The sequence below is a fragment of the Ascaphus truei genome, chromosome 3 (assembly GCF_040206685.1).
Source record: "Ascaphus truei isolate aAscTru1 chromosome 3, aAscTru1.hap1, whole genome shotgun sequence".
Lineage (NCBI taxonomy): Eukaryota > Metazoa > Chordata > Amphibia > Anura > Ascaphidae > Ascaphus > Ascaphus truei.
The window spans coordinates 390642931-390661637 of record NC_134485.1 but is presented as its reverse complement, the minus strand read 5'-3'; the positions used below and the strand labels follow the sequence as shown (position 1 = coordinate 390661637).

General features: G+C 44.8%; 1 protein-coding gene across 3 annotated transcripts in view; it reads left to right on the top strand.

The window, feature by feature from the left end:
* ARHGAP42 (Rho GTPase activating protein 42) overlaps window positions 1–18707 on the top strand; it is a 407208-nt gene that overhangs the window by 151897 nt on the left and 236604 nt on the right. The window lies entirely within an intron of this gene.

Sequence of the window (18707 nt, the reverse complement as noted above, 5' to 3'; positions counted from 1 at the left end):
CGACGATCCTCGCCTCTCCATCCCGACCTCGGCAAAGTACCTCAACGATCTGCTCCTCTCTAATACTGACCTTGGCAAAGTACCACGACGATCCGCCTCACTCCAATCCAGACCACGGCTAAGTACCCAAAGAAAAACCTGTCCTGCGCTTCGGTAATCAGCAATAGCACCAGATGATGTCAGTGTAGTCATTTGGGCTGGGAAGGAGGGAGCTAAGTGTGGCCGCTAGAATGACCGGAGTGTATGGGAAAGGTAATGACCCTTACCTATATCTCAACTCCGGTCTGGGTCCTGCTCTCCTTTGCACTCCAACTCCCGCGTGCAGCCTTCAGTGAAAGTACATGGAATGAAAGGGTTCCGGCGCAACTGCGTCTCCGAGACGAAGCCCTATCCTAGAGGGTGAAACTCGTAGAGGGGGGAGATCGTGGTGTAGCCCCAGTGTGTTTTCTGTGCCAATAAAGTTTGTTGAATCCATCCGGGAGCTGTTTGGAGTCTGTCATGCGCAGTTGCGCCGGAACCCTTCCATTCCACGGCTAAGTACCTCCTACGATCTGCTACTCTCCAACACCTACGTCGACAAGTATTACTGACCATCCAGACCTCTCCTACCCCGACCCAGCTACCTCGACCAATCTACACTCCAGACGCGCCCATGTAGCTGTGGGTTGGTGTAATATCAAATCCCCACCTTGGCCTCTCGGCCTTGCGGTCACGCCTTGTTTGTGGTGAGCACTGCATTACAGACAGTCTACAAATGGAGAAAGTTCAAGACCAGTCACTACGCAGCACCGGTCGTGCTACCAAAATCCCTCCAAGAACAACGGGAAATCATCCAGGAAGTCACAAAGAACCCCAGAGTAACAGCCAAGGATCTGCAGGCCACTCTCGCCTTGGCTAATGTGTGTGTTCATGACTTAACTATAAGAAAAAGACTGAACAAGAATGGTGTTCCCTTGATAGCCAGGAGGAAACCACTGCTCTCTAAAAAGAACATTTGCTACCCAGCTGGTTCATCAAAGAGCACATAGATGATCCACAAGACTTCTGGAACAATGTTCTCTGGACAGACGAGTCAAAGTTAGAACTTTTTGGCTTCAATGAGAAACGTTATGTTTGGTCAAAACCAAACACTGTGTCCGAACAGAAGAACCTCATCCCTACCCCTCAAGCATGGTGGTGGGGGTGTGATGGTTTGGAGTTGCTTTGCGGCATCAGGAACTGGATGGCTTGCCATCATTGACAGAACCATGAATTATGCATTGTATCAGAAGATTCTAGAGGAGAATGCCAGGCCATCTGTCCATGAACTGAAGCTGAATCAAAAGTGGGTCATGCAGCAAGATCCTAAAAATAGAAGCAGATCTACAAAAGAATGACTGCAGAAGAAGATATTGCGCATTTTAGAATGGCCTAGTCAAAGCTCTCTAAGCAAGGAGGTCCTTAAATGTCACTAAATTGAAGCAGTTTTGTAAGGAGGAATGGACCAAAATTCCTCAAAAGCGATGTTAGAGACTGACCATCAGTTAGAGGAAACACTTAGTTGAAGTCATTGCTGCTCAAGGGGGTTTCACCAATTACCGAATCTAAAGGTTAACATACTTTTTCACACATGGATATTGATATCTTTTATCTTTTATTAGGACACAGATTAAAATTTAATAACATTTTAGGTTTGAAATATGTGAAAATCCTAAGGGGTTCACAAACTTTTTCTCGCCACTGTACATCTATATATATAACTGAAAGTGTTGTTTGTGTGTCCCTGTAGACAATTTGATTGGTCCGTCGGTCCGCCCTCCCGCGGCTCTCATTGGCCGGTGTGTCTCACCCCCCCCGTGTGTCCCGCCCCCCACGGCTCTCATTGGCCGGTGCGCTCCAACCCACTGTTACACTCACACACCACACTCATACCGCTTAAGACTCTCACCCGTGTGGACTGATCACACCCCTGAGCTTCCTCATATTGGGTGAGCCTACCATGCGGATTAGATTCCTCACACACCACACTGAGACAGCCTCAACCGCTCACCCCTGGAGACGCTGACACCCCTGAGATGCTGACCACCACACCGACCAAAGTAAGTCGAACCCTGCTGTTGCGGACAGCGTCACACCCCCTCTCACCCCTCCAGCCTTGCCACCCCCCCTCTCACCCCTCCGGTCTTTACCCCTCCAGTCTTAGCGCCACTGGACCTCCTGAACGACGCTACCACCCCCCCTCTCACCCCTCCGGCCCCTTTCATCAAACTAAGCAGAGTACACAGCACAACCACCCCCCTCCCTCACACACCTCCAAATGCTTGTGTCTTTCCGCTGCTGCAGCTTCTTGACCACGACACCACCCCCCGGTACAACCACTCCCCTCCCTCACACACCTGCGGACGGCTGCGCCTTGCCACAGCTACTACACGACGATGCAACCCCCCCTTACCCCTCTGGCCTTGCCGCCACTGCACCTACTTCACCACGCCGACCTCCCCCCCTCTCACCCCTTCGCCCTTGCCACCACCGTCCTCCGCACATACCCCACACTGCCACCCCCCCCCTCTCACCCCTCCGCCCTTGCCAGGGGGGGGACAGTGATCTGAGTGGTCCCTGGGGGGAACAGAGCTTAACGTGGGGGTGAGGACTGAGCTGGGAATGGGGAGGGGGGGAATGGAGCTGGGAAAGGGGGAGGGGAGCAGAGACAGAGGGGGAGCAGGAAAATTTACTCCCAGGTAACGCCGGGTATATCAGCTAGTATATTACAATAATTCCTTGAATATTCTAGCATTTATGGAAGGTGGGTGTGAGATTTCACCATGCTATTCCCTCCAACTGCCGTTCTTCAACTGACTACACTGGCCAAAACTCAGCAGTGCCCTCTTTCGTTAGCCCACCAACCAGTGCACTCCCTTCAAAGAGGCAATCCAAGACGTTTGTTTTTTCTTCATTTTTTAAATTTGTGATACCGAATTGAAGCAGAGGGTCTCTGGAGCTAAATCCCATTAATTTCCGCTCAGGGGACCCCGTGCTTCCAGAGGTACTTACCTCACTAGTGGGTGATGGTAGACACTCTAGGGTTCATGTTATGGCTGATTTTCAAAGCTCCCAGACCCTGCGGGCCAATAGGAAGCTGTGACGTTTTTCGGTGACCGGGAGCTTTAAACTGCAGAAAAGTGCCGGAGATACCGGCAGCCCCTTGAAGGTTAAAAAACAAAATGGCATGGATTGCTCTTTTAACATTCTGATATCCCCACAACAAACAAACTCCTCCCCTCCCAATTACAGTATGTCCTGCACCCTTTCCACCCGATTTGTATGGTTAACCTTCTAGGGAGTTATAAGGGTTTACTAGAAGAGAAAGGGGCACACAGGAGATTAGTGGGCACAAATAAAATAAAGTGTTGACCTTACATAGACAAGACAGAGAAGATATGAGACAGGAGAAAGAATCAGACACAAATATGCAGAGAGAGAGAGAGAGACAGAGAGGAATGTGCAAGTAAATAGAAAGGGAATGAGGAACAGATTATGCAGTAAACGGGCCTAATATACAAAGCAATTATTATAAAATGAAGATTTCCAGAAAATGTTATTTTATTTCTGTACTTCTCAGTACTATAAAACAACTGGAAGATTTGACAAGCATGTCTTTGGTAAAAGCGATCCAAAGACCACTGAAAAAAATACTGTACCCACATATTTAGTTCAAGCTTTTTTGATTGTCAAAGACCTATTCTTTCTCGTAGTGATCACAGTATTACATTATTGATGATGTAATCTACTAGTTCTTCCTTGTTTTTTTTCAGGTAATCCAATCTCTTTTGTTTTATTTAAAATGATTACTCTTATGGGATTTCGTAGAAACGTTTTCATACTATTGAATTGCATTTGAATAGATGTGAAACAATTTGACACAGTCATTGCACGTGACCGGAAATGTATCCTGAGTGTTTACTTTCATGCTATCGCTACTGCTGGGACTTGTAACAGCTCTTTATCTTCTTGTGTTTCTTTTCCCTAAAAAGTTTTGAGGGCTATTGCTATAGTAGCAGTTAATGTTTGGGGTAGGAATGAATTACAATTCGGTTTTAATGTAGAAATGTAATTGCATACTATTGTATAATATACATAAATAATCAATATATACACATACTTTTGGAATCATTATCATACAGGGCTTGATGACTCTGAAAGGAGGCAGTGCTGACTTCCTTGACCTTTTCCCTGTAAGATTTTTTAGGGCTAGCCCTGGGGTCACCAAGTCATGCCCTTACTAGTTCTGGCTTTCTTTTGCTCCATGTGTTTGGAGTGTACAGGTTAAAGGAGAAATGTATGCTTAAAAAATAAATAAATAAATAAAACAAATACTGTTTTTTTTTTAAACATAGGGTCGAAGCAGGGGGTCTCTGGAGATGATCCCCATTAATTTCAGCTTTGGGGCCCCCTGCTTCCTGAGATACAGACCTCCAAAAAGGGTGCCAGTATCTAGGCAAAGTTTAAAGCTCCCGAGTCACACAGGCCAAACGGAAGCCGAACCTGATGACGTCATCGCTTCCTATTGGCTGCAGGGCGCGAAAGCTTCCACCATTACGAGAACCCTGCTCGGCGTCTGGAGCAGCTACTGGCACCCTCTATGAAGGTTAGTATCTCTGGAAGCAGGGGGTCCCCGGAACGGAAATTAATGAGGTTCCGGTGACCCCTGCTTCAATAATATGTAAAAAAATCTATATATAAATTGCACATTTTTTTTTACAGTGGATTGCCTTTTTAACACATATTAAACCCTAATCCTACTTTCCAACACACATTACAGTTTAAATTGTGCGAGCGCTCAGTGATATAACATTTTCTCTCTAACTGTTATAGTTTTTATAATTGAAAATGTAATATATGTTTTATAACTGTGTAAATGTAGGTTTAAAAATTAACAGCAAAACACAAAATGGATATCATAGAACATATAACACATAATGTTCCTGTTAGGGGCTAGATAGATGCTCATCTTTACACGAGGAAATAATTCAGTAGAGTTTCTTATTGGCAAGTTCTTTGTAGAAATCACAATTTTAGTTGATCTGTAAAATGTATTTATCCTTCAGTCTGCAAAATATGCCTATCTATCAATGTTACTCCAAAACCAAAAACTACTAGAGGGTTTCACAGTCCAGTATATGATCAGGACAAAAGAGCCAAACAAAGGCAAGTTGTAAAAAAACAACAACAAAAAATAACTAATATGCCATCCGAGTGGGTTTTGGGCTTTTAAAATACCACATTAGAGCAGTAAGGTGATCGATCTACCATGGAAGTGGCAAAACGCTTTCTCCCAGCCTTTTTCAGTATCACTTACCTGTGTGCTGTCGGCTGTGCTTTCACTGAGGCCATCCAAGAAACAGTTTATAAAGTGCTAGACATGGAAAGGATTTCATTTAGTTCAGTTTTTTTTATACAGTATGTCCCTAGCATAATTACTTTTTTTTTTTTCGTTTTGTAATTCTGTATTTTGTGCATATTCCATTCTTCCAGCAGACTAAAATACAAATCTTGTATTGGGAGAGGCCTGACAACATTGTGTGAATGGAAGCTGTTTTGAAACTGCTTTTAAGTCAGTCTGGTTTTGATTCCCATTTTGGCATATGAGGCTGTTGACTTGCAAAAAAGATTGAAGGATTTGGTTTTGTATAATGATAGCTTTAAACGTAAATCCATACTTTCCATGTGTGTGATGTTATTAAGCATTGATGATTTAACTTTGCAGAGTAGTACGGTATCTGTTAATGCTCAGTTGTCTTCACAGGGACTTTGTTAAGGTTTGCCTCTAGTACCCTGACATCTTCTATCAGCTCAGGAAATGATTTACAGGCTTTGTCCAGAAAATTCCCCTGTACTAAAAGCCACTAAATAGTGGGAAAACTAAGCCAGAAGGCTGTGGTTTTGACTTATTTAAAGCAGAAGTCAAGACCACATAAAATGATGGCCTTTCACAGCGAAAGGGTTATTCTGTCTGTGGGAATGATGCTGTAATGTATGAAGTCATTGCTGTTTTTCTCTTTCTCTTTCGCAATATATACTCACTCTTTCCATAATTGGGTTTTGATTGTTACAAATATTTGGCAATTGTAATAACTAGATGTAACCTTCCTTACCCGGCTCAAAAGGAGTTTGAATTGACTAAATACTTGGAAGTGATCACTCAATCTCTAGGGTGCTGGATCAGTGCAAGCTGGGTGTGGATGCTTGATGTAACAAGGATGGGTGCCCAGACCTTTTATAAATAATAAAAAAAAGTCCTTTATTGGACATCCGTCAATAATGCTTCCCAGACATTGACATACTTCACACTTGAGTTATAGAATTAGAGGCACATAATATTCAGGATTTCAACCCTTTGTAGCTCTCACTCCTACACTAGGGATGTACTGGACTTATCTTGGCTTCATTCCCTTTGTAGCTTGCACTGGGGAGGTGCTTGGCTTGTTACCCACAATAAGTAGGGTGACCATTCGTACCGGTTTTACCGGGACAGTCCTGTTTTTTTGTGTCCTGTCCCGGTTTTAAGTCGTCCCGGTTTTTGTCCCGGTTTTTGTCCCTGGTCCCGGTATTGCGGGGCAGCGGCGGTGAGGAGAATGCAGCGGCCGGTAAGTATTTTCTAAGTGTGTGTGAATGCTGCCAGGGAGACTGAATGAAGGAGAATGCCGGGGGCGGGACTTAGAATGCCGGCCGGCCCGCAGGGGATTGGATGAATGATGCTGCCGGGGGCGGGACTTAGAATGCTGGCTGGCCCGCAGGGGATTGGTTGCAGGCAGGTCAGAGGAAGCCGGGGGCGGGACTTCCGCTTTGTGCAGAGCACACGTGTCTTCCCGCACCCGGCTCCTCTGTGCGCGGTGAGTGTCCCCCTTCTGTCCCGGGTCCCAGCCAGGAGGGGGGTAATAGGAAGTGGTAGCGGGGATGCGCCTGCCTTTGTACCACCTTGTACCTTTGCCCCCCCGGCGCTCCCAGCATTGCCCCCCCCGGCGCTCCCACTATTGCTCCCACTATTGCCCCCCCGGCGCTGCCACTATTGCCCCCCCCCGGCACTCCCACCATTGCCCCCCCGGCGCTCCCACCATTGCCCCCCGGCGCTCCCACATTTGCCCATCGGCGCTCCCACCATTGCCCATCGGCGCTAACAGCTTTGCCCCCCGGTGCTCACTTCCCCCATCCCCTTGGTGTGGGAGATGGGCTCGGGGGCGGGCAGTGGTTGCTGCGCGGTCGCGGGCAGTGCAGGGGCTGGCGGGCTGTGCAGGGGGAAGCGGGGTGTATCTGTGTGTGTGTATCAGTGTGTGTATCAGTGTGTGTGTGTGTGTGTGTGTGTGTGTGTATGTGTATCAGTGTGTGTGTGTGTGTGTGTGTGTGTGTGTGTGTGTGTGTGTGTGTGTGTGTATCAGTGTGTGTGTGTGTATGTGTATCAGTGTGTGTGTGGGTGTGTGTATCTGTGTGGGTGTGTGTATCTGTGTGGGTGTGTGTATCAGTGGGTGTGTGTATCAGTGTGTGTGTGTGTGTATCAGTGGGGGGTGTTGTGTGTATCAGTGTGTGTGTGTGTATCAGTGTGTGTGTGTGTATCAGTGGGTGTGTGTGTGTGTGTGTGTGTATCAGTGGGTGTATCAGTGGGTGTGTGTATCAGTGTGTGTGTGTGTATCGGTGGGTGGGTGTGTGTGTGTGTGTGTGTGTGTGTGTGTGTGTGTGTGTGTGTGTGTATCAGTGGGTGTATCAGTGGGTGTGTGTGTGTATCAGTGTGTGGGTGTGTGTGTGTGTATCAGTGGGGGTGTGTGTGTGTGTGTATCAGTGTGTGTGTGTGTATCAGTGGGGGTGTGTGTGTGTATCAGTGGGGGTGTGTGTGTGTATCAGTGGGGGGGGGTGTATCAGTGGGGGGTGTGTGTGTATCAGTGGGTGGGGGTGTATCAGTGGGGGGTGTATCAGTGGGGGGGGGTGTGTGTATCAGTGGGGGGGTGTGTGTGTGTATCAGTGGGGGTGTGTGTGTATCAGTATCAGTGTGTGTGTGTAACAGTATCAGTGTGTGTGTGTATCAGTGGGGGGGTGTGTGTATCAGTGTGTGTGTGTGTGTATCAGTGTGTGTGTGTGTGTGTGTGTGTGTATCAGTGTGTGGGTGTGTGTCTCCCTCCCTCTCCCTCCCTCTCCCTCCCTCTCTCTCCCCCACCCTGTCTCCCTCCTTCCCTCCCACACTGTCTCCCTCCTTCCCTCCCACCCTGTCTCCCTCCTTCCCTCCCACCCTGTCTCCCTCCTTCCCTCCCACCCTGTCTCCCTCCTTCCCTCCCACCCTGTCTCCCTCCTTCCCTCCCACCCTGTCTCCCTCCCACCCTGTCTCCCTCCTTCCCTTCCACCCGGTCTCCCACCCTGTCTCCCTCCTTCCCTCCCACCCTGTCTCCCACCCTGTCTCCCTCCTTCCCTCCCACCCTGTCTCCCTCCTTCCCTCCCACCCTGTCTCCCACCCTGTCTCCCACCCTGTCTCCCTCCTTCCCTCCCACCCTGTCTCCCTCCTTCCCTCCCACCCTGTCTCCCTCCTTCCCTCCCACCCTGTCTCCCACCCTGTCTCCCTCCTTCCCTCCCACCCTGTCTCCCTCCTTCCCTCCCACCCTGTCTCCCTCCTTCCCTCCCACCCTGTCTCCCTCCTTCCCTCCCACCCTGTCTCACCCTGTATCCCTCCCTGTCTCACCCCCTGTCTCCCTCCCTCCCTGTCTCACCCCCTGTCTCCCTCCCTCCCTGTCTCACCCCCTGTCTCACCCTCCTTCCCTCCCTGTCTCATCCTCCCTCCCTGTCTCACCCTCCCTCCCTGTATCACCCTCCCTGTCTCACCCTCCCTGTCTCACCCTCCCTCGCCCTCCCTCCCTGTCTCCCTCCTTCGCCCTGTCTGTCTCCCTCCCTGTCTGTCTCCCTCCCTCGCCCTCCCTTCCTGTCTGTCTTCCTCCCTCGCCCTCCCTTCCTGTCTGTCTTCCTCCCTCGCCCTCCCTTCCTGTCTGTCTCCCTCGCCCTCCCTTCCTGTCTCCCTCCCTCGCCCTCCCTCCCTGTCTCCCTTCATCCCTGTCTCCCTCGCCCTCCCTCCCTGTCTCCCTCACCCTCTGTCTTATCTTAACTGCCGTATACCTACACCGAAGTAACCTACTCTGCTTTCTTCCAGATCTGACTCAAATTTCACGCGGGAGACATCGGAAGACAGGTAAGGAACACCTCCCCTCCAGTATAGTACCTTGAGGGACTGCGGATCAGGTAAGATCCCAGGCGGGATTGCTGCTTTTAGAAATTGTGAAGAGGGGGCATCCAGACACTGGTTAATGGGTTCAGAATCATTCACATCTGGGTTTTTTTTTTGTTCGATTATTGAGGTGTACACACACACACACACACACACACACACACACACACACACACACACACACACACACACACACACACACACACACACACACACACACACACACACACACACACACACACTCTCTCTAATGGTAGTAAAGTATAAGTGTACTACAATAAATAAACTGTTATATATATTTAAAAAAAATGTGTCCCGGTTTTTCATTTTCAAAATCTGGTCACCCTAACAATAAGGGTTAAACTAACACTATTTTGCATAGAGTTAGTGATGCCCCATGTTAAATGGACCTCTCTTGAATACACATCTGGTTGCTGAATTAGGAACCTGCTACTGTGTACCGCATACTTCTTCCATACCTATCTGATCAGGATTGCATTAGGGACCTTTCGGTTGGGCCGATCCAAACACACTCGAAAGTTACTAACTGTAAGAACTCCTTACTAAATGCTTCCTCCCATTCAATAGTGATAACAATCTTCGACCCATACTACTGGTGCTTACTTAAAGGGGCACGTTCCTTAACTGAGAACAACAAAGGGTGACAGGGCACATCTTAATACATTAATCTATACACACAAACATATGGTAATAGTAAAGGGAAAGGGAAGAGGATGGGGAAGTGGGCTCTCGCTACAGCTAGGTTAGCAATACAAATGCATAGTGACAGAGGTGCATAGGGGGAATGAATAGACAGTGGAAAATGAGGGAAAGGAAACACCCTTTAACTTGCACTCAGTGTCTCAGTAGATATGATTATTAAAGTTAATACTTATTATTTTATTATATAAATTAAAAAAAGGGGGGGGAAATAGCATGAACATCTAATCTTGATCATGTGCATACATTAGAACAACAAACACAAACATATATACAAACATAAACTGGAAGGGGACCTAATGAGCAACCCGTAGGTAGGTATTCAATCAATGTAATCAAGGCTCACATAGGTATAATACATGGAACCCCCGTTCCAGCACTGATTAAAAAACCTGTAGTTAATCAGACAGGTATCCAAGGCTAACAGTCATAAAATTGTAGTGCTACGTGTAACCTGCAAGTGTTATCAATGGAGAAGTACACCTGCTGCTCACCACAGGAAAATAGACTTATTTGAATATATTTTAAGCCTAATAATAATAATTTCTAACCGCAATATTTAATAGCTTAAATCTAATCTACAGTGCAGCAGTGAAGAACGGCCCACAAAATGTGATTCGGTTGGCCCTGAGGCACGGGTCAGAGCCCGTATCAATTTATAGCCTCTTACACTAAGCTAAATGAACTGCACAAGGTGAGCAATAATAGTAAAATGCACGAGCACACAATGATAATAATAGTAAAGAAGCGCAGGGTGGGGTGAGAATCACTGGGAGTATAAACGCTGCAGTCAGCTACTAGTATTTCTTACAGCTGAGAGACCGTGATTCGTTATAGCAGTCTAGTTGGTCAGCTTCACAGCAAATCATGAAGTAGTAGCACAATCCCGCTTGCTATAAATGTTGTCCCATCGTCATGGCTCAAATATACATCAATAGTGTCAAAAAATCAAGCAGTATATTGGGTATGGCTACAGATTAGCAGATAATGTGATCCAAATGATCACACTATGTAGCATGTTGCCACCTTGTCTGCTAAGCTCGGCGTTCAGAGACGCTCACCACTCACCACCCGGTCGAAGCTACGTCGTGACGTCATGACGTTTGGCCTTGTTAGTCCCGCCTCCCACCTGACGCACGTTTCGCGGAGGCTTTTTCAAAGGTGGTGACGTGGGTGAGTATAGGGGGGTGTTTTATACACATTTGTGCTGTTCCAGGACCAATCGGATATCGCGGTTACTTTAGAGTTAGGAGTCCTGATTTAAAGGTACATAGCAATAAAAGTTTGGACAAGAAGATAGATATTATGCTGAAACAAATTGTCAAATACTTACAGCATAGTTATATTACATCTTATATTCAAAGGATGTAAAGGTGATGTTAGCAGACAGATTTACAGCAGATATTTGGACAGTGAGTTAGTTATTGTGCTGTATTGAATTATCGAGTACTAGCAGCATTGTTGCGTCAGTTGTAATAAATCTTGTGCTTAGAGGGTGTAGAGGTCATATTAGTAGGTACATACTTAGGAAGCCATATCCACACATCATAACAATTAATGAAAGGGTACACAGAGAAATAAATGTTGTGCTTCATATAAAGGGGGAGAACAGGAAACCCTCATTTATGCCGCCCGGTGTTAGGGTGCCCAACAGGTAGATCCATTTGGACTCCTTCTGCAAAATGAGGCGATTCCAGTCCCCCCCTCTAGGGTTAATGGGAACACTCTCGATACCCATAAACCGAAGGTTTGTTATGTCTCCTTGATGTGCTGCATGTATATGGTTGGCTAGGGGGGTATCAAGATGGTTCCTGATTGCTCCTAAGTGTTCCAATATCCGCTGGCGAAACTTTCTGATAGTTTTGCCGACGTACTTCTTTGAACACTGGCAAATCACTTGATATCTGACCCCTTTTGTTCGGCAATTTATAAATTGTCGTACTGTGAATGATTTAGTGTCATTCCAGTTGTAGAAGGTGTTGGTAAGTGATACATGGGGGCAGGCTTTGCAGCCACGGCATTTGAAATTGCCTACAGATCTATTAGCCAGCCACGTGTTTGATATGGTTGGGCGTAGATGGCTATGGACTAGCTTATCTTTCAGATTAATAGCTCTTCTGCTTACTAACGTTGGGGTTGATCTTAACACTTCCCTTAGATCCGGGTCTTCAGTAAGTATTGGCCAATGTCTACTCAAGATCGTATTTATTTCAGGCCAGATCAGATTTGTGGGCACTTTCAATAATCAATGGCCTGAAATAAATACGATCTTGAGTAGACATTGGCCAATACTTACCGAAGACCCGGATCTAAGGGAAGTGTTAAGATCAACCCCAACGTTAGTAAGCAGAAGAGCTATTAATCTGAAAGATAAGCTAGTCCATAGCCATCTACGCCCAACCATATCAAACACGTGGCTGGCTAATAGATCTGTAGGCAATTTCAAATGCCGTGGCTGCAAAGCCTGCCCCCATGTATCACTTACCAACACCTTCTACAACTGGAATGATACTAAATCATTCACAGTACGACAATTTATAAATTGCCGAACAAGAGGGGTCATATATCAAGTGATTTGCCAGTGTTCAAAGAAGTACGTCGGCAAAACTATCAGAGAGTTTCGCCAGCAGATATTGGAACACTTAGGAGCAATCAGGAACCATCTTGATAACCCCCTAGCCAACCATATACATGCAGCACATCAAGGAGACATAACAAACCTTCGGTTTATGGGTATCGAGAGTGTTCCCATTAACCCTAGAGGGGGGGACTGGAATCGCCTCATTTTGCAGAAGGAGTCCAAATGGATCTACCTGTTGGGCACCCTAACACCGGGCGGCATAAATGAGGGTTTCCTGTTCTCCCCCTTTATATGAAGCACAACATTTATTTCTCTGCGTACCCTTTCATTAATTGTTATGATGTGTGGATATGGCTTCCTAAGTATGTACCTACTAATATGACCTCTACACCCTCTAAGCACAAGATTTATTACAACTGACGCAACAATGCTGCTAGTACTCGATAATTCAATACAGCACAATAACTAACTCACTGTCCAAATATCTGCTGTAAATCTGTCTGCTAACATCACCTTTACATCCTTTGAATATAAGATGTAATATAACTATGCTGTTAGTATTTGACAATTTGTTTCAGCATAATATCTATCTTCTTGTCCAAACTTTTATTGTTATGTACCTTTAAATCAGGACTCCTAACTCTAAAGTAACCGCGATATCCGATTGGTCCTGCAACAGCACAAATGTGTATAAAACACCCCCCTATACTCACCCACGTCACCACCTTTGAAAAAGCCTCCGCGAAACGTGCGTCAGGTGGGAGGCGGGACTAACAAGGCCAAACGTCATGACGTCACGACGTAGCTTCGACCGGGTGGTGAGTGGTGAGCGTCTCTGAACGCCGAGCTTAGCAGACAAGGTGGCAACATGCTACATAGTGTGATCATTTGGATCACATTATCTGCTAATCTGTAGCCATACCCAATATACTGCTTGATTTTTTGACACTATTGATGTATATTTGAGCCATGACGATGGGACAACATTTATAGCAAGCGGGATTGTGCTACTACTTCATGATTTGCTGTGAAGCTGACCAACTAGACTGCTATAACGAATCACGGTCTCTCAGCTGTAAGAAATACTAGTAGCTGACTGCAGCGTTTATACTCCCAGTGATTCTCACCCCACCCCGCGCTTCTTTACTATTATTATCATTGTGTGCTCGTGCATTTTACTATTATTGCTCACCTTGTGCAGTTCATTTAGCTTAGTGTAAGAGGCTATAAATTGATACGGGCTCTGACCCGTGCCTCAGGGCCAACCGAATCACATTTTGTGGGCCGTTCTTCACTGCTGCACTGTAGATTAGATTTAAGCTATTAAATATTGCGGTTAGAAATTATTATTATTAGGCTTAAAATATATTCAAATAAGTCTATTTTCCTGTGGTGAGAAGCAGGTGTACTTCTCCATTGATAACACTTGCAGGTTACACATAGCACTACAATATTATGACTGTTAGCCTTGGATACCTGTCTGATTGACTACAGGTTTTTTAATCAGTGCTGGAACGGGGGTTCCATGTATTATACCTATGTGAGCCTTGATTACATTGATTGAATACCTACCTACGGGTTGCTCATTAGGTCCCCTTCCAGTTTATGTTTGTATATATGTTTGTGTTTGTTGTTCTAATGTATGCACATGATCAAGATTAGATGTTCATGCTATTTCCCCCCCCTTTTTTAATTTATATAATAAAATAATAAGTATTAACTTTAATAATCATATCTACTGAGACACTGAGTGCAAGTTAAAGGGTGTTTCCTTTCCCTCATTTTCCACACAAACATATGCACAGTACTCATGGTGAGGCCGCAGTCAGAATTCTAAAGAACCTGTTTCTAGAACATTGGGGGGAGCTGTACATACCCGTCTTTCTTTCTATACTGACATCACTGATCACAAGACGTACAAGGGAGTGGCCGTCCCTTCTGCATAGTTATCCTACATCACATGATGGGGAGGGGAGAAACCTGAATGAGCCCACACAGCAATACATAACGCATTAATGCCATTAACCCCTTTACTGAAATAGCAGGGGAGGCTACATAGAAATGTGTGAAATTTCCGCCAAAGTTCGTGACTCCCTATCCTTGTTTTGTATGTACGCTAAAGAGAAATAACAACTGTTGCATACATGATGAAAGGTCCTTAAATGTTGCATTCTTCTCTGCTCTTTAATAAGTGGAAAAGACTGCACTAAGGATTTTGTGAGTAGCGTTCTGCTTTATATCTCACTTGGGTAACTGTTCTATTGTTTTTTTAGCCTTTCTTTGTGCTGGCTACACATTCAGAGTTTTTTCTCACATACAGATGGAATCTCCGGTTCTGGCCTGACCTCCTCGCGGCTCCTGCGGCTCTTGGGGATAGAGGGGGTATGTGAAGTGGGTAGTTACCCCAGAGTGGGTGGTTAGGCCTACCGGGAAGGTGGCGGGAGGGGTAAACCCCTTAATTACCTTAACGGTAGTAACTCCCACTACACATATGTGAAGCCTAACCACCCACCTGGGTCAACTACCCCCTTCACCCACCCCCGAACCCTCAATAAATATTACAATACAATACAAACACAATACAATACATTAAACTAACTCCCCCCGACCCCCACCCCAACACAAAAAGTACAGTACAGTAATGGGCAAAATCCCTATTATCCACATCTGGATAATAACCACTAGGGTAATTAAGGGGTTAAGCCCCCCTCTCGCTATCCACCCGGGAGGCCTAACCAACCTCCCCTGGACAACTACCCCCAACCCCTCTAGCCATTGATTGTCACAGTTGTAAACCATGCCCATAATTTGTGCATGGTGTGTCACTATGGCAATGAATGGGCAAGCTACAAATAATAAAACTAGCACTGAATAAAATACATTACATTTCAATAAAAAAATTTTTTGCCAATAAACCAATTGATTGGCGCAGTGGTTCACCATTCCCATAATATGGGCTGTGGGCCTTGACGTGGGAGAATTTAAACATGGCTGAGAAAACAGCACCCCATACCGGGGCCTGTAACTTGGGAAGCAAGGGGTACCCGGACCTAAAATTAATGTGGTTCCGCGCCGGAGACCCCCTGCTACAATATTGTGTCCTCAAAATACTATAAAAGCTGCGCGCTCGCCTGTTAGAGGCACGCAGGTAGAGTGACTGCTTCAGTCTCACTCAGTGTGCATCTATTACAGACAGTTGCAGCCCAATAGGATTCACACAGCCCGAGTCCCATTCAAACACAGGGTCCCACTGTGTTAATCCTATAGGCCATTACAGCCAGATATGGACTGCGCCACGGAGGGTCCACGATTTTACAAAATGTGCTCCTTCCCATGCCCTTGGATGCTAGGACATAAGGAAAGACTCCATCTGTACTTTGCTTTCCCTAACATATTTTTATTTACATACACATAAAACAAAGATTTTAGTTGGTATATTTATTCATATCTGTTAAAATTTTCTAGGCCAGAGTAGTTTTATTTCATTTTGTTTAGAGAATCAGTTCAGGTAACATTACACACCATCTTATATACTTTGGCGTACAGTTTATTATATATTACCTAAATACTAAATAGTCCCTGCCCACTGCTGCAATGATCGAAATGCAGAAATTCGGCACATTGTCTGACAAGCAAAGCTGAGTGAATGCAAGCAGATTACTAAATGTACTTGTTAAGCTTTATATGGCCTGTTTTTTGTATTTATTAGCATGTATTATTCCAACTAACTTGTTAAAACTATTGTGAGAAAAAATGGTCAAATTTTTTGTTAGTTTTACCTAATTAATAGCGTGGAAATACGTTCACGCCTGTGAGTGATCCCAACCTTAATTTCATTGCAATGAAATTATTACCACAAAATAGGATATGTCCCATTTTCACGACATTGAATTAGCACTTCATCATTGCAGCTGCAAGAGGTGATATATAAGTATAGTTTGCTGCCAGTTAAAATTAAATTAGCTCTCATGATACCGTAGTTGTCAATTTGGCTGCACAGTATGTTAGTGTTACAAAGTACACACACATCATATTAAAAGGTGTCTCCATACAATATTTCATAGTAAAGTGTTCATAAATCCAGTGCTGTGGTAGCACATCTTAATTAAATTAAGATTTTACCCTTTAATTGTATCTTTGTTTATAAAAAGAAGGTTAACAGTAATGTTTTCTGCAACACCGTAAATTTTATCTTAATCTAAAATAAGTTTTAGCTTTATTAAAAAAAAAAAATGTCTGATGTACAAACAATACTGAATAAAGAAAAAATTGGTACTGCCTTCTTCCTTGAGGAATAATTATATTGTCAATAGCCAATTATATTGACAAGTGCAACAGTAAAAAAATGTATTGCACAGTTGTAGTGCTCCAAAATGCATTTATTACTTTATGCAGGAACAACTAAAAAAAAAACAATTTCTTTAATTGTTTTATTATTAAAATTATATAAAATACCTGAATTCTGCCTTTACCCGTTACCATAGCATTGCCATTATGATCTGTGTTTTCAGTAAGGTATTATAGAAATACTTAATCTAATATAAGGCTTACAATTAAGGACGGCAGATTTGCGGGTTTGAATCCGAACTTCGGATGTCCTCGTCATACTTCGGAACCAATGTTCGAATCCAAGTGTAACATGGCTGGGCCAGATGCCTCTGTACCTCTGTGACAGTGAAGGGGTTAACCAGGCTTATAATAAAGGTCAAGCCCACTTGGTTAACCCTGACCCGTGTTTTAGGGTCTTAGAGTGTAAGCTCTGGGACCCAGATGTCAAAAATGTATTACTGCAACTGTATACTGATTTTGCGACATTAAAGAATTATGTGATTTTTGCCTTTACTGGGATGCTGGGATCGGGAGATTTCTAGGCTGTTTCAGGGTGGGTTTGGCGGAGAAAGTCCTTGCAGAATGTGTCTATGTAGCGGGGTTCCGGAGTTAGGGGATACCCCAAACGTTGTATCCGTAGATTGAGTGATATCTTCGGATTCAGCCAAGCTGGGCTGAGATCAGGACACCCAGACACCCAAAGACTTATATTTCCTGAACACAGAGGACTCAGGAACCTGCCAGAGACTGACATAGAGGGCCACCTGCTTAAGATACTTCCTGAGATTTTGGGGTGATAGGCTGGAAATGGGAATATTCCTCAAGTCCTACAGATAGGGTCTGGGGAAGTAAATAAAAACAAAAGAAAAGACAGCGCAAAACCTCATGGTGTAGTATTTAAAAAATATATTATGTGATAGCAGGTGAGTATCTCACGTACATCAATTTAGATTTTTAAAGCATGTTATGGACATGTTACCACTCTGCACTTCGATACCGCAACAGCACATGACAGTCAGACCAATCGATGAGGTAAGTTCCTCTCTCTCACAAGATGCCGTCTCTGCAACTTCTGCTGGTGTGTAAGTCGCCAGGTAAGAAGGGGATATTTGCTTCAATCTGGAAGCACTCTGTTCCTCGCTGTATGCGTACGTCCGGTATACAGCAGACTTCTGATGATGTCACCAGAGTTCTGTCGCGTGTTGTACCGGAAGGGGCTGAATGGAAATGTCCGTGAGGATAATAGCCTCGAAATGAACTTCAAAGTCCAAAGATTCAATCAAAGTGGCACTGGAACGCGCCTTCCAACGCGTTTCGTTATAGAGTAGAGAATCCCTGACGAAGTTTCTCTATAATGAAACGCATTGGAAGGCGCGTTCCAGTGCCACTTTGATTGTATCTTTGGACTTTGAAGTTTATTCCGAGGCAATTATCCTCACGGACATTTCCATTCAGCCCCTTCCGGTACAACACGACAGTCAGTGCAGAGTGGTAGCATGTCCATAACATGCTATGCTTTAAAAATCTAAATTGATGTACGTGAGATACTCACCTGCTATCACATAATACATTTTTTAAATACTACACCATGAGATTTTGTGCTTTCTTTTCTTTTGTTTTTATCTAGTGTGTGTGGTTTGTGGAGCCAGTCCACAGAATACAGCAGCATACCCCCATCACATACCTAGTAACAGGTTTAAATTTATGGTTGTTGAACACAGCACTCTATTAATTGTTTAATGTATATCACATTATAGATTCACCTTAAATTGTTTATTTATATCACTTCGTTTTTCACTATATCACAGTCCTGAGCGCATTTTTTATTTTGTTTCTGGGGAA